This window comes from Rattus norvegicus, chromosome 2 (genome assembly GCF_036323735.1).
Source record: "Rattus norvegicus strain BN/NHsdMcwi chromosome 2, GRCr8, whole genome shotgun sequence".
NCBI lineage: Eukaryota > Metazoa > Chordata > Mammalia > Rodentia > Muridae > Rattus > Rattus norvegicus.
The window spans coordinates 169699773-169714881 of record NC_086020.1 but is presented as its reverse complement, the minus strand read 5'-3'; the positions used below and the strand labels follow the sequence as shown (position 1 = coordinate 169714881).

At 40.1% G+C, this 15109-nt stretch overlaps 1 non-coding gene across 1 annotated transcript; it reads right to left on the bottom strand.

Moving 5' to 3' along the window:
• Nucleotides 1-12734: 12734 nt before the first annotated feature.
• LOC120101147 (U6 spliceosomal RNA) lies at nt 12735-12841 on the bottom strand. Its single transcript, XR_005501544.1, has one exon. It is a non-coding gene; the product is annotated as a U6 spliceosomal RNA (small nuclear RNA).
• Between the last annotated feature and the right edge of the window lie 2268 nt (nt 12842-15109).

Below are 15109 nucleotides of genomic sequence, written 5' to 3'. Positions count from 1 at the left end.
ATTGATGCCCTGGTGTAGGGGGATGCTAGACTGGTGTGGTAGAGGTGGGTGAATGGCTGGAGGAGCAAAGGGTGGCGGGGGAGGGGGATGGGATAACCAGGGAAGGGTAACCAGGGAAGGGGAATGTTATTTGAAATGTAAATGAATAAAGTGATTCATAAAAAATAAAAGCAGATCCATAGCCTCCTGCCTCTGCACAGTGTCAGAACCATGAGACAAGGGACATGCTGAATCTTGAAGGATGAGGGTATAATGTGTGTTTCTCAAAAGCTATTTCAGGAAATGCAGGATAACAATGGAGACTCATGTGTACAGGTGACTGCATGAACAGTTGTGCCCATCTTAGTAGAAAACATCTCATGTTACACCCTGGGCATTTTGCCAGAAGTATGAACAAGACAACCGAGTCAGCTACGTGCTTACAAATGTGCTGATGTCTGTTCATTCCCAAGACCCATGCAAAAATGAAGCATGACAGTTTACACTTGAAATCTTTGCACTAGCAGGAAGGAGACAAATAGACTCCAAGCCCCAGGTTTGCTGTCCATCCAGTTTAGCCTGTGACAGTTCTAAGTTATTGATAGACCCTGTCTTTAAAATATCAAAAGAGGCATACACATAATTTATAATATTTGGGCATATCCTCTGGCCTACATATGCACACACATGTGTGTGCACACGAGAACACACACACACACACACACACACACACACACACACACACACACACACAGCAAGAACAGAAACTGAGGCTAACACCAGGATTACGTATAAACCTCAAATCTTTAGAAATTTTCATTTATTTTTACAGACAGAAGACTCTGTCCCCTGTCTTTCTTCTGAATCCTACTATTGCCTGCCCCTTCCCAGATGTGTCCTACCTTCAGATTAGAGTGCTCTAAATATTGGTGGGTACAGACATGGGCCCTTAGAGATTACTCGGTTAGGAAGCCACCTAAAGTAGCCTGTACATGACAGTCTCACTGAAGTCTAGCTGCAAATACCTTTATGGAGTCTTATTTTGTTTTAATCAAGACAACATATTATTCAAGCTGTTTTGTGTGAATACACTTGAAAGGCAATATGTATATTATATATGTGTGGATGGGGTATCTAGATAGATCGTGCATTAGTCAACTTCTTACTACTGTAACACAAACCTGAGAAAATCAAATTGCAGAGAGAAATAGGTTGCTTCGGTTCATAGTTCTGAAGGCATTGGTCCATGGTGGATGATCCTAAGATTAGTGGACCTCTGGTGGGGGAACCAGTTCATCACAGTGGAATAACATGTTGAAACCAAGTGTTCATGCCATAGCTGGAAAGTGAAATGGAGCAAAAATAGGAAAGGATAGGAGAGGGGTTCCATACTCCCTCAGGAATATCTTCAATTGCTGACAGATTTCCACTAGTCCTTCCTGGATAAAGTTTTCTCTACTTCCCAACTCTGCCATGCTAAGGACTAAACCCATAACATATAGGCTGTTGGGGGGAACCATCATGATCTAAACTACTCCAACTCCATGCTTTCCACTGATTTGACTTCACTTACACATTTTGGTGTTAACTCACCCTTTATGTGTGTTGGACAGCTACATAAGATGTTAAATTGTGATGGGGCCAATACGTGCTACCTGTGATGGGTGCATAGGCAGACACTAAAATCTTTCTTCAAGCTGAAATTACTCACCCGAGATAAGAGGGAGGACAATTCACTTGTCCAATAGAAAGGAACAACTGGGGCAGCCTCAAGTTGCTCTACTAAGCAGAAAATAGCAAAAAATCATTTCCAACCAGGATTTACAGTGTCATAATATAACATGCTGGCTTTGGTTGGGAGACTTTTCAGGTCCTGGAAAGTCTTAGTGTCCTTTAGAGAGATGGAGATGAATCTCGCTTGCCGTGGAAGCAGTCATCCTCCTATTGTCTTTGTTGTAACCAGTTTCCTTCTCTTAGGAAGTCAGAATCTAGCTTTCTGATGATGTTCCCTTTAAATGTTTCTTTAATTCTACTTATGATATGACCCATGTCATATTTTGATATGAAGTTGCTTCAAATACCATGCATGTTACTAATCTCTGTGTTTCTTAGTCTCTCTCCCTCTCCCATTCCCATCCCCCCTCTCTCTCCCTCTCCCATTCCCACTCCCTCTTTCTCTCTCTCTCTCCCCCCCCCCTCTCTCTCTCTCTCTCTCTCTCTCTCTCTCTCTCTCTCTCTCTCTCACACACACACACACACACACACACACACACACATATATTGTGACCAATCCACATGGTCCACTATATTTTTATCTAAAAATTTACTTCCTCATTCAAATTTGATATTCTTATAAGAAAATAGAAAAGTCTTCATAAATGGATAGTTTTTAAATTCAAAGTGTTAAATAAAAAGAATAATGTAATAACCTCAAAAATAAACTTATTCCATTATCAGTTAGATTTGCTGCCATCATAATCAAGTTACTTTCATGATATGTTACTATGTTAGACTTAAATATAGCTGTTAAAACCAAGACAAAATTTAAATGGCAGATTTAAAACTTAATCTAAGATATTCCATAAAAAGACTGTAGAGAGAAGTGTTTTCAAGCTTTTAAAATTTTTTGAACACATGATGCCAGAAAAAGAAACTGTAAGTGAATCTCACAGAATTTGAAGAAAATTGCTTAGCAGAAAATGCCTGCATGTGCCCAAGTCCTAAAACTCCTGCTAAGATGTTTGTTTATTCTGAAACGCTGCCAATCCCTTCTTTACGGTAGAAAGAATTATGGGCTAACTTCAGGATAAACTAAAACTAGAACTAACATAAAACAAAGCAAGGCAAAAACCTCTGTTCTAGAAACTGGACAGAACACTGTGTTAGGCAATTCCCATGGTAGAAGCAGAAAAACGAATTCATTTGCAAGCAATGGCGATGTGGTGACAGTGGTTGTGGAGCCTTCATCTTTATAAATATTATAGCAATTTCTGGTAACTGAGGCAAGCTCTGTGGCTTTCAGGCAGTTTTTATTCACAATACCTACCTAGAATTCACAAGTTCACAGGCCATTGTTATTAACTTCAGAACCTGTCTACCCTGCCTAATTGAAAGTCTGAGCCTTTGGACAGTACAGAAGTATACACTCATGTTGAAGGCATTCACTATGAGCAGAAAACAGACATATATTATCCATTTCTGCTAGTTTGTTTGAATTGTAGGGTGTAAGACATATCTGTGTCTATAAGAACGCATCCAAGACCTCACAATGTGTTCTTTCCTGTCTATATTTTTAGCATCACTCAGTAACATCCACTTGAGTCTCTAGGATGTTTCAGTTCTTTCTTATTGATCATTAACTTACTTTCTACATTATGGACACTAGAAGAAGAAAGGATAGTTAGCTCAGTTTAAAAGCTAAATATATTTTTAAAACCCAATAAATAACACAATATTGACTGTACCGTGACCTTGTGGTAAGTAAGCATGGGGTGTTTGCAGGAACAAGAGGTCACTCCAAAGTTAGGAAGACAGCATCGTTCCTTCTAAAAAAATCTATTTCTGTTACAGGTATGGCTATTTTGTTTGCATGTATGTGTCTGATGCCTCGGGAGAGCAGAGATGGGTGTCAGATACCCGGGGACTGGAGATACAAATGGTTGTGAGCAGTCATAGCATGGAATTGGTAAAAACTGAACCCAGGTCATTTTGAAAAGCAGTTGGTGCTCTTATCTACTGAGGCAAAGTCTCCAGGCCCTTAGAGTTCTTTCCTAGAATCAGATACAGGTCCAATAAGAATATTTTTTATCTTTGAATCCCTAAGGCTTGCCCATTGCTTTCTACCTCTTATACCATTACACTTGAGGCCCAAGTCTCTGTAGCAGGAATCCTTTTGAGGTAAAACAAACCACACAATATGTATTCCTATTGTATCTCTGCTGACCATTTAATGTGACCAGAGCATCTTTTCCAGAGCAGCATAATATATTGCCAACTGCACACTATTTTGGTCAGCAAGAGGAAAGGCTAGGCTGACCATTGTTCACCAGATAGTTAACATCTTAAATTCTGATGATCTCCTAATTCTTTGCAGATCACATACTATAAGCACAGACTGTGAAATGTCCATTGTTACTGTGTGAAATGATAGGGAGAAATGGGACCAATTAGGGTCATCTCTACAGTCTGCATCATAAATATTTATCAAAGGCTTACTCATGTCTGACATGTTACTGAGAGCAGGTAGCAGCGAAGACAGTATCTTTATGGGGCAACATCTTAAAACCTCCACAGAGGGAGACTGAAGTTCTTTCTTGTTGATCCAGGCAAGTAACTGACAGACTCTCTGGTTTGTGTCTCTGAGTTGCAATGCTTACTTCTCTCAGTCTGGAATGCACTGGCTCCAGAGAAAGAAGAAACACACCCAAGTTGAGAGAAAAATGTATCCTCCCTATTATACCCTTACATTGTTTATAGATGAAGGAGGAAGGACATCTCTGAAAAGACACACTCAAAAAATGCATTGCCATCTCTTTACAAAGGCAGGGACATGCCTCTTTATGATATGTGCAGTCGTGCTATTATATGTCAATGGCCTCACATGCCTTAAGAAGGGATTGTGAAATTTCCTCCCCCCTCTTCCTATAGGCTTAAGGAAAAATCAATCTGTTTGTAGACAACCAGCTCTTGTAGTCTGGCTGCCTCCCCTACCTAGCTTCAACTAGGTAGGATAACTTCTTTTCAGGAGGAATTTGGCATAAAGTATGGGAATGTGGTCAATCACTTAAGGGACTCTCATTTGTAAGATTTGGAAATAGTCTAAAGAATCTTCCTGTAGCTAATATAGCATATCTAGGGAACTAGGAAAGTTCTACAGAGTTTCCTATACATTAAACGTCATTAACTTTTCATTATTAACATCAGTTGAGAGGAGGACAGGAAATTATATAGTTACCCTACATTTGATCCATTTGCTTGAAAGTCATTGCAAGTAGAGGTATGGCCTTTAAAGCATCTGATTCCAAAAAAACCACCACCTTCAGAAGGCTACTTTTAAAATCAAATTCTAAAAACGTTTTTAAATCAATTTTCGTTTCAAGGAGTTCATTTCAGTGTCTCTCACGAAGGATGAGTGCCTGACTAGATGGCAAGCAAGGTTGGCTGCTGGGATTTCCATAACTATGTATGTTACCTGGAAACCATGTCATGCTTGTTAGACCATGAGTGTATTAAGTGGAGCATGAGTCATCAAGTCTGCTGAGACACTTTCTGTCTTGCTTGTTCTCGTCTATAACCTGTTGGCTATGATAAAGATAATCAAAGATCAATATGCTGAGGCTAGAATAGGAGAGGTAAATATGCACCAAATGCCATAGCAGAAACATAGGGCTAAATCTGGGATAAAGTTGAGGAATCTGTTTAGCTAATTGCTGAATTACAAGCTTGAAGAGTAATGAGAGATATGGGCCCTAGAAAAGGCAATTGGTTGCTCTTTTCTGCATTTATACATATTTACATCATCAGTAAACCTTCCCTGTCACACAAAACAAGTGACAGTTCTTATTTTCTTTCACATTTTATCTTAGAAGCATGCCTCAACTCCACAGGATGATTTCCCTGCCCCAGAAAAGACACCTGACATATGCCCCCCCTTTCTTTTAGCCTTTCACTTTATAGTTGGCATTTGCTCAAACCTAATTTAAAAAATAACTATTAAATATTACTGTCTCCACATAAAATGTCACTCCCAAGTCTGTTAATGTAAATATTGCTTTTATTTTTTCAAATGAAATGATGAGATGAGATGTGTGCCAATGCTTGATGAATACACAGTTGGGACTGAGCCCAGAGTATTTCTATATAACTCTCCCTAGGCCTAGACTTTTAGTTTCCATACAATCTAATCTTTTGCAATCCTGGACCTTGAAAGCTTCAGCTTCCAGCCTCCATCAGCTAACCTAGGACTAAAATGTTGTAGCCTCAGAGACTTACTACTGAATAAACATACACTTTCTAGCTCTTTCTGAACTCTGGCTGGTTGGTTCAACTAAACTGTTTTGGTTCAAACTCCTCTCCAAGCTGACTGATTCAAATCGGCTTCCCTTGGTTTCTGACTGAATTGCTTGGCTTGGAAAGACTGTCTCTGAACTCCATGAACTGAACTCCTCTCAACTTAACCACTCAACTGAACCGAACCAAACCGAACTGAACTGAACTCCTGTGAACTGAACTCTACTGTACCCTCCCTCACTGCTCTTTAATTACTCTCTCAGCCCTGTCTGTCACCTTGAGAGCTGGGTGTATCCTATCTCTGACTCAGTCTATCAAATCTTTCTCTAATTCATCATTTTGTCTGCCCCTCAATTAGCTGTCACTTTCAAACTTGGCTGCCAACTTTACCTTAAAGGTGTATACTATGGTCCTGTCTGTATTCCAGTCAGAGGATTAAAGATATGTGACATGTCTACATTCCAGCTGGCTCACAAAGACCTACAAGGTCTTTGGATGTAGTCCCCTGAGAAAGCAAACATGTTGATGGCTTAAAATTTTCTCTATGTAATTTCTTCAGACTGTTATAATCCAAACAGCACACTGACCTGATTTCTTCATTTTTATAATACTTTTATTAAGGTAAGTAGAATTTATGTACAGTTCATGCTTTTGTCACTATCTTTTTAGTCAACCTTATGATTTTGTAAGCTACTCAATAATGCTCATAACTTCAAGTTGTTTTTTTTTTACTTTCTTTTGATTTAAGTCAGCCATAGTAGGTTTCTGCCTATTACTATGTAGAACTAGATGGAAAAGCAAAAAAAAAAAAAAAAAAAAAAAAAAAACCTTTCAAAAAAAAGCAAAAATAGTGTTTCTCTATTAGACTTCATTATTAGAGTGACTTCTAATAATGTGATCATTTTCTCAACAAAACATAAAACCAACAAGAGAATATTAATTTGATATAGCCATAAGAGGTATGTATGTGCCCCATATGGGGATCCATCCAATACATAGACACCAAACCCAGACACTATTTCGGATGCCAAGAAATGCTTGCTGACAGGAGCTTGATAAAGCTGTCCCCTGAGAGGCTCTGCCAGAGCCTGACCAATACAGATGCAGATGCTTGCTGCCAACCATCAGACTGAGCACAGGGACCCCAATGGAGAAGTTAGGGGAAGAACTGAAGGAACTGAAGGCTTTGCAACCCTATAGAAAGAACAACAATATCAACCACCCAACTCCCAAGGACTAAACCACCAACCAAAGAATACACATGGAAGGGCCCATGGCTCCAGCTGCATATGAAGCAGAGGATAGCTTTATCTGGCACCAATGGGAGGGGAGGCTATTGGTCCTGTGAAGGGCCCTAGTATAGGGGAATGCTAGGGCAATGAAGCAGGAGTGGGTGGGTGGGTATAGGACCACCCTCACAGAAGAAGGGGGTTGGGGAGGGGATATGGGGTTTGAGGAGGGGAAACTGGGAAGTGGATAACATTCAAAATGTAAATAAATAAAATAAACATTGAAAAAGGAGTTATGTATGAAGAAGTTCTATTGACATTGACATTCTGAAATATTTAGCTGGAAATATAATCTGGACACTGGTCTTAGGGTCTTAGTCAGCTTGAACTGCTGCTAGACATCCTGTAGACATAATCTATAGATGCCCTATTGCTCACTATTCCTGAAGCTGGATGTCCAAGACCATAATGATGGAAAATCTAGTTCCTGGTGAGCTTCCTGTGTCCTGATCTAACTAATGTGCTGATCGTTTAAGTAATAACCACCACACATTTTTGAACATCTGATTCTATGGTTGGTAGCTCTATGGTTGGAAAGGTTATGGAGCAGTGAATTCTTCCTGGAGGAAGTACTTCCCTGGGAGGGGGGTTAGAGAGTTTATAGCCTTGCCCCACTTTCCGTTCATTCTTTCTTCTGTTTATGATTAAAGAAGTGAACTCTTGCTTCTTGGTCCAGCTGCCTTTTGCTACGCCTCTCCCACCATTATGGACTCTCCCTCTGCAAAAATAAGTCCATATAAATTCTTACTTCTATAAATTTTATTGATCATATTTCATCACAGCCACAGAAAAGTAATAAATAGATCTGTTCATGTATCTCTCTCACAGTGAAGAAAACACTTAATTTCTCTCTTCTTATCTAAACTCTTGTTACATCCTGTAAGCTTTGCTTTCCATCATATTCAGTCCATGCCTACTCTCAGAATTATTTCCGAATTTGTTTCAGAAACAAATCACTGGCTACTCTCTTAGTGTCCTAATACTACTGTAACAAACTCCACAACTTTGATGGTTTATGACAACAGAAAATTTCATTTTGTAATTCTACACACCAGGCCTCCTAAAATCAAGGCATCATCTAGGCTACTTTTCAGGGGAAAATTCTGGAGGTAATCAATTCCTTCCGGGATCCAGACAATCCAAATATCACCTGTTAGTTCACTGCCTCTTCAAACTCTTGTTCCTACCTTTACTTTAACTCCCTTTTGAAATTTTGAGTCAATCTCAATACTTCAGAACAATGTCCCCAAAGTAGTGTTCTTGAAATAATCACATTTTCTACATGCCTTTGTTGTATCCTTTGATAATTCATAGGCCATGGAGATGAGTGTAGAGACATTTGACAAGATAGAATCTTATTCTGTCTCCAACAAGTGCTAACTCAGCACTGCCGTACTTGGTTCTGTCAGCTCTGCAGTTTTACCATGTGAGTAACTCTTTTCTTCCTGGAAGTCAGTCTCAACATTCATTCAGATGGAGAAACCACTGCTTTCCACAGGACACCTAAAGAGTGAGTCTGCTCTTAAAGATCAATTTTTATGGGCATTTTAAATAGTCTCTTGGCAAGAATAAAACTGAAAGTAATCAATTTCAAAGAAGGAATAAATGCGAGCGGTTCCACAAGCTGAATACATTTAATTTAGAAGATAATAAATTAAGAAAGACCGAAAGTAGACTAACTTTCTTTCTCATGGATTTATGAAATAACACACATCTGGGCCCACTTTATTCTGTTGACCTTGGCTACTGCTTCTTGACCTCAAGTGAGAATTCGGGAAGGGATGAAGAATCTGGTTTATGTACTTTATAATGCTGGTATGAGATTCAAGCACATTGTTTTAACTCAAATGCAACATGTGTGAATAAGAATCACTTGTATTTTTAACAAACACATTGCTTGAATGGATTATAAAGCTCCCATTTGATAAGAGTTTGCCACATGTAAAGCACTATATGTCCTTTAAACTATTGTTACATCGAATACCCTGGATTTCTTATGTTAGAAGAGGAAATTGGTGTTTCAAAAGGTTCACAGTTGGCCAAAGAGCAGGCTTTCTATGAATAACATTATCCTGTCATCTTCATGAGTTTCTCTCACATCGAGAATGCCAATGAATTCAAGCAGTGATATGTTAGAAGCAGAACATCAGATGCACACTATTATATGATATACACAGTCCTTTCATATGTGTTAGTTCATTTCAAAGACACTACAAAAGAAATGGATAAAAGGATGCCATTTATAGTGCCTTAGATTTTCAGAGACATTAAGTGAAGCATAGAGAGTTGATGATTCTTCAAACTTACGTAGATAATTGCAGTTAATTCCCTTCTGAACTCTTTATAGCCATGTAGGCACAGTAACAAACACTGGCTGTTGATCCTAACACACAAAGGCCAAGCCTTTTATGAAGAAGGAAGCATGTTTCTGAGTCAGTGCTCTCCAATGTGTCACTAGATGACTTTATTCATATGCCAGTCTTACTCCCCTGGTATGAGGTGACAGCAGTAAAACAATATTTACCTGGTATACGCAAGAGGAGGTAATAATGAATACTGTAACCTTGTCGCCTGCTAAGAATTCTCAGGAGCGTAATTTGCTCTTAACAGAGTAGCATGTTGTTTCACACTTTTCAGTTGGGCGTGGATGCTCCCAAAGGCAGCACTCCTCACAGCCCTTTGAATGTGGGTAAAATGCCTTCGGGTTTTCTCATTCTGTTTTGCAGTTAGAAATCCTTTGGCATACAGAAGAACTATAATATAGAGATACTAGAAATCATAGCTAACAATCTTTTAGGATGATTTCTAAATGACTTCTTGTTCAAAGGACACTTTTCTGTAAGCATACTGTTGGCTGTATTCAGTATAATTGTGTCTCATTTCAAAGAAATTCCTAACATCAGGATTCTTTTTTTTATCTTTATTAAATTGAGTATTTCTTATTTACATTTCGATTGTTATTCCCCTTCCCGGTTTTCTGGCCAACATCCCCCTAACCCCTCTCCCTCCCCTGCTATATGTGATTCCCCTCTCCATCCTCCCCCCATTACCACCCTCCCCCCAACAATCACGTTCACTGGGGGTTCAGTCTTGGCAGGACCAAGGGCTTCCCCTTCCACTGGTGTCCTTACTAGGCTATTCATTGCTACCTATGAGGTTGGAGCCCAGGGTCAGTCCATGTATAGTCTTTGGGTAGTGGCTTAGTCCCTGGAAGCTCTGGTTGGTTGGTATTGTTGTTCATATGGGGTCTCGAGCTCCTTCAAGCTCTTCCAGTCCTTTCTCTGATTCCTTCCACGGGGGTCCCTTTCTCAGTTCAGTGGTTTGCTGCTGGCATTCGCCTATGTATTTGCTGTATTCTGGCTGTGTCTCTCAGGAGAGATCTTTTTTTTTTTTTTATTAACTTGAGTATTTCTTATATACATTTCGAGTGTTATTCCCTTTCCCGGTTTCCAGGCAAACATCCCCCTAACCCATCCCCCTCCCCTTCTTTATGGGTATTCCCCTTCCCATCCTCCCCCCATTGCCGCCCTCCCCCCAACAATCTAGTTCACTGGGGGTTCAGTCTTAGCAGGACCCAGGGCTACCCCTTCCACTGGTGCTCTTACTAGGATATTCATTGCCACCTATGAGGTCAGAGTCCAGGGTCAGTCCATGTATAGTCTTTAGGTAGTGGCTTAGTCCCTGGAAGCTCTGGTTGCTTGGCATTGTTGTACATATGGGGTCTCGAGCCCCTTCAAGCTCTTCCAGTTCTTTCTCTGATTCCTTCAATGGGGGTCCTATTCTCAGTTCAGTGGTTTGCTGCTGGCATTCACCTCTGTATTTGCTGTATTCTGGCTGTGTCTCTCAGGAGCGATCTACATCCCGCTCCTGTCGGCCTGCACTTCTTTGCTTCATCCATCTTGTCTAATTGGATGGCTGTATATGTATGGGCCACATGTGGGGCAGGCTCTGAATGGGTGTTCCTTCTGTGTCTGTTTTAGTCTTTGCCTCTCTATTCCCTGCCAAGGGTATTCTTGTTCCCCCTTTAAAGAAGGAGTGAAGCATTCACATTTTGATCAACCGTCTTGAGTTTCATTTGTTCTAGGCATCTAGGGTAATTCAAGCATTTGGGATAAGAGCCACTTATCAATGAGTGCATACCATGTGTGTTTTTCTGTGATTGGGTTACCTCACTCAGGATGATATTTTCCAGTTCCAACCATTTGCCTACGAATTTCATAAAGTCGTTGTTTTTGATAGCTGAGTAATATTCCATTGTGTAGATGTACCACATTTTCTGTATCCATTCCTCTGTTGAAGGGCATCTGGGTTCTTTCCAGCTTCTGGCTATTATAAATAAGGCTGCAATGAACATAGTGGAGCACGTGTCTTTTTATATGTTGGGACATCTTTTGGGTATATGCCCAAGAGAGGTATAGTTGGATCCTCAGGCAGTTCAATGTCCAATTTTCTGAGGAACCTCCAGACTGATTTCCAGAATGGTTGTACCAGTCTGCAATCCCACCAACAATGGAGGAGTGTTCCTCTTTCTCCACATCCTCGCCAGCATCTGCTGTCACCGCAGTTTTTGATCTTAGCCATTCTCACTGGTGTGAGGTGAAATCTCAGGGTTGTTTTGATTTGCACTTCCCTTATGACTAAAGATGTTGAACATTTCTTTAGGTGTTTCTCAGCCATTCGGCATTCCTCAGCTGTGAATTCTTTGTTTAGCTCTGAACCCCATTCTTAATAGGGTTATTTGTCTCCCTGTGGTCTAACTTCTTGAGTTCTTTGTATATTTTGGATATAAGGCCTCTATCTGTTGTAGGATTGGTAAAGATCTTTTCCCAATCTGTTGGTTGCCATTTTGTCCTAACCACAGTGTCCTTTGCCTTACAGAAGCTTTGCAGTTTTATGAGATCCCATTTGTCGATTCTTGATCTTAGAGCATAAGCCATTGGTGTTTTGTTCAGGAAATTTTTTCCAGTGCCCATGTGTTCCAGATGCTTCCCTAGTTTTTCTTCTATTAGTTTGAGTGTATCTGGTTTGATGTGGAGGTCCTTGATCCACTTGGACTTAAGCTTTGTACAGGGTGATAAGCATGGATCGATCTGCATTCTTCTACATGCTGACCTCCAGTTGAACCAGCACCATTTGCTGAAAATGCTATCTTTTTTCCATTTGATGGTTTTGGCTCCTTTGTCAAAAATCAAGTGCCCATAGGTGTGTGGGTTCATTTCTGGATCTTCAATTCTATTCCACTGGTCTATCTGTCTGTCTCTGTACCAATACCATGCAGTTTTTATCACTATTGCTCTGTAATACTGCTTGAGTTCAGGGATAGTGATTCCCCCTGAAGTCCTTTTATTGTTGAGGATAGTTTTAGCTATCCTGGGTTTTTTGTTATTCCAGATGAATTTGCAAATTGTTCTGTCTAACTCTTTGAAGAATTGGATTGGTATTTTGATGGGGATTGCAAAAAATATGGAATGCTTCACGAATTTGCGTGTCATCCTTGCGCAGGGGCCATGCTAATCTTCTCTGTATTGTTCCAATTTTAGTATATGTGCTGCCGAAGCGAACACTCAGGAGAGATCTATATCTGGTTCCTGTCAGCCTGCACTTCTTTGCTTCACCCATCTTATCTAGTTTGGTGGCTATATATGTATGGGCCACATGTGGGGCAGGCTCTGAATGGGTGTTTCTTCTGCCTCTGTTCTAAACTTTGCCTCCCTATTCCCTGCCAAGGGTATTCTTGTTCCCCTTTTAAAGAAGGAGTGAAGCATTCACATTTTGGTCATCCTTCTTGAGTTTCATGTGTTCTGTGCATCTAGGGTAATTCAAACAAATGGGCTAATAGCCACTTATCAATGAGTGTATACCATGTGTGTTTTTCTGTGATTGGGTTACCTCACTCAGGGTGATATTTTCCAGTTCCCTCCATTTGCCTATGAATTTCATAAAGTCATTGTTTTTGATAGCTGAGTAATATTCCATTGTGTAGATGTACCACATTTTCTGTATCCATTCCTCTGTTGAAGGGCATCTGGGTTCTTTCCAGCGTCTGGCTATTATAAATAAGGCTGCAATGAACATAGTGGAGCACGTGTCTTTGTTATATGTTGGGGCATCTTTAGGGGACATCAGAATTCTTAAAGACTGGCCAGGTGATCAGGCATCACCAGATGATAGTAGAGTGTGAGGGCATAATAGAATATGAGTTGCATGTCAACTGACAGGCAGCAAAGAAGTTCTAAATTATATAACAATGTTTTTTTGGAAAAGTGTAATCTACACAATGGACTTGGAAGATTCTGGATTTCTTCTCAAGTTTTAACAAAGAATAACGTGCTTTCTGTTGTCCCTTGCTTAATCAACGACTAATTAGTTGCATATAATCAATAATTAAATGCTTGATACTTAGCAAAGTTTTACAGAACATTTTTTTCTTTTGATCATCCATGAACCATTGTCAAGAAAGGTGACCGGCTGCTGATTGTTCTGGTCAGTTTCAGTGTCTAATAGAGATTAGTGACAGCAGAATCGTCTCAATTGTGGTACTGTTCAGATCAGAATGAACACTAGACATGTCCATGAGAGGCTGTCTTGATTTTAATTGATTTAGGGGAACCCTGCCCACTGTGTCAAGCACAATTGCCTTGGCAAGTAGTACTGGGCTGTATAAGAAAGTTAGCTAAACGTGCGCCTATGCTAACCCTAAGCAAAGCTCCTGCAAGGTTTCTTGAGCTTTGGGGAAAAGGTGTGTGATAGTCCATTTGGGGCTGAGCATCCCCAGACTCTCTTTCTTTGCTGATCCGTCATTGGTCTCTATGTTATTCACCATCTACTGCACAAAAAACTTCTCTGATGATGGTTGAGAGTTATACTGATCTCTGAGTATAGCAAGAGGTCACTAGAAATTGTTTTAATGCCATTTCTATTTAGCAGAGTAATAATACTAGATTTTCCGCTAAGGCCCACGACCAGCTAGCCATTTGGGGCCCAGTTAATAATACTATACACACATTCTTTCTTATTTAAAAGTCTAAGTTATTTGATTTTATTTTCCTTTGATACAAAGCCACATGTTTTGTTATTCTTTTGAATCAAGATTTCTCTTATTTCAAAGCATCCTGAATTACTTGCATTAAGTTTTGGGTGATTTTTAGCATATCCTTTAAGAAGAGATACGAATATTGCATACCTGTGTAATGCTGGTACCAGGAGCTCAAAGAAATAATCATAATTTGGTTTTTGAACTTTGACAATTAAAGAAGTATGTGAGTTGAAGCAAGCCACTGGTTCAAATGACAGCATGCTGCTCTGCAAACCCTGATTCCATTACTGAATAAAAATAGAAAAAAAAATGTTTGTCATTTGTAAAGCACATGCACAGGCATGAGAGCACCCCTAAATGTACCCCTACATTCTCAATATAGGCTTGTTACTCCCATATTGATTTGAAAAGCCTTGTGAACAACAGTCCCTGTTGGGCCTGTGCCCTGTAAATTCAGATGCTGAGTTCTGTGCTCCAAGGTCAGGGTGCAGTTTGGATATGGGCATTGATTGACCAATGTGCTATAAAGAATGCTCCCCACTAACCTCAGATTAGATAATAAAAGGCTACAGCATGGACTGGGAATGAAAAAGAGGAACATGGATCTTGAGATCAAGTTGGGTGGTGGTTCTCAGGTAGGGAACATGAGGAGAAGGAAAAAGGAAGGGGAAGGAGGTCGCAATGAGGCAGGATAAACCATGAGCGTGTGGCCAATAGAAAATCTCCCCGAGGATACGCATGGGGCAGAGCACACAGAGCAAGACTCACTTGGTAAGTTAACATGGGGCATATAACT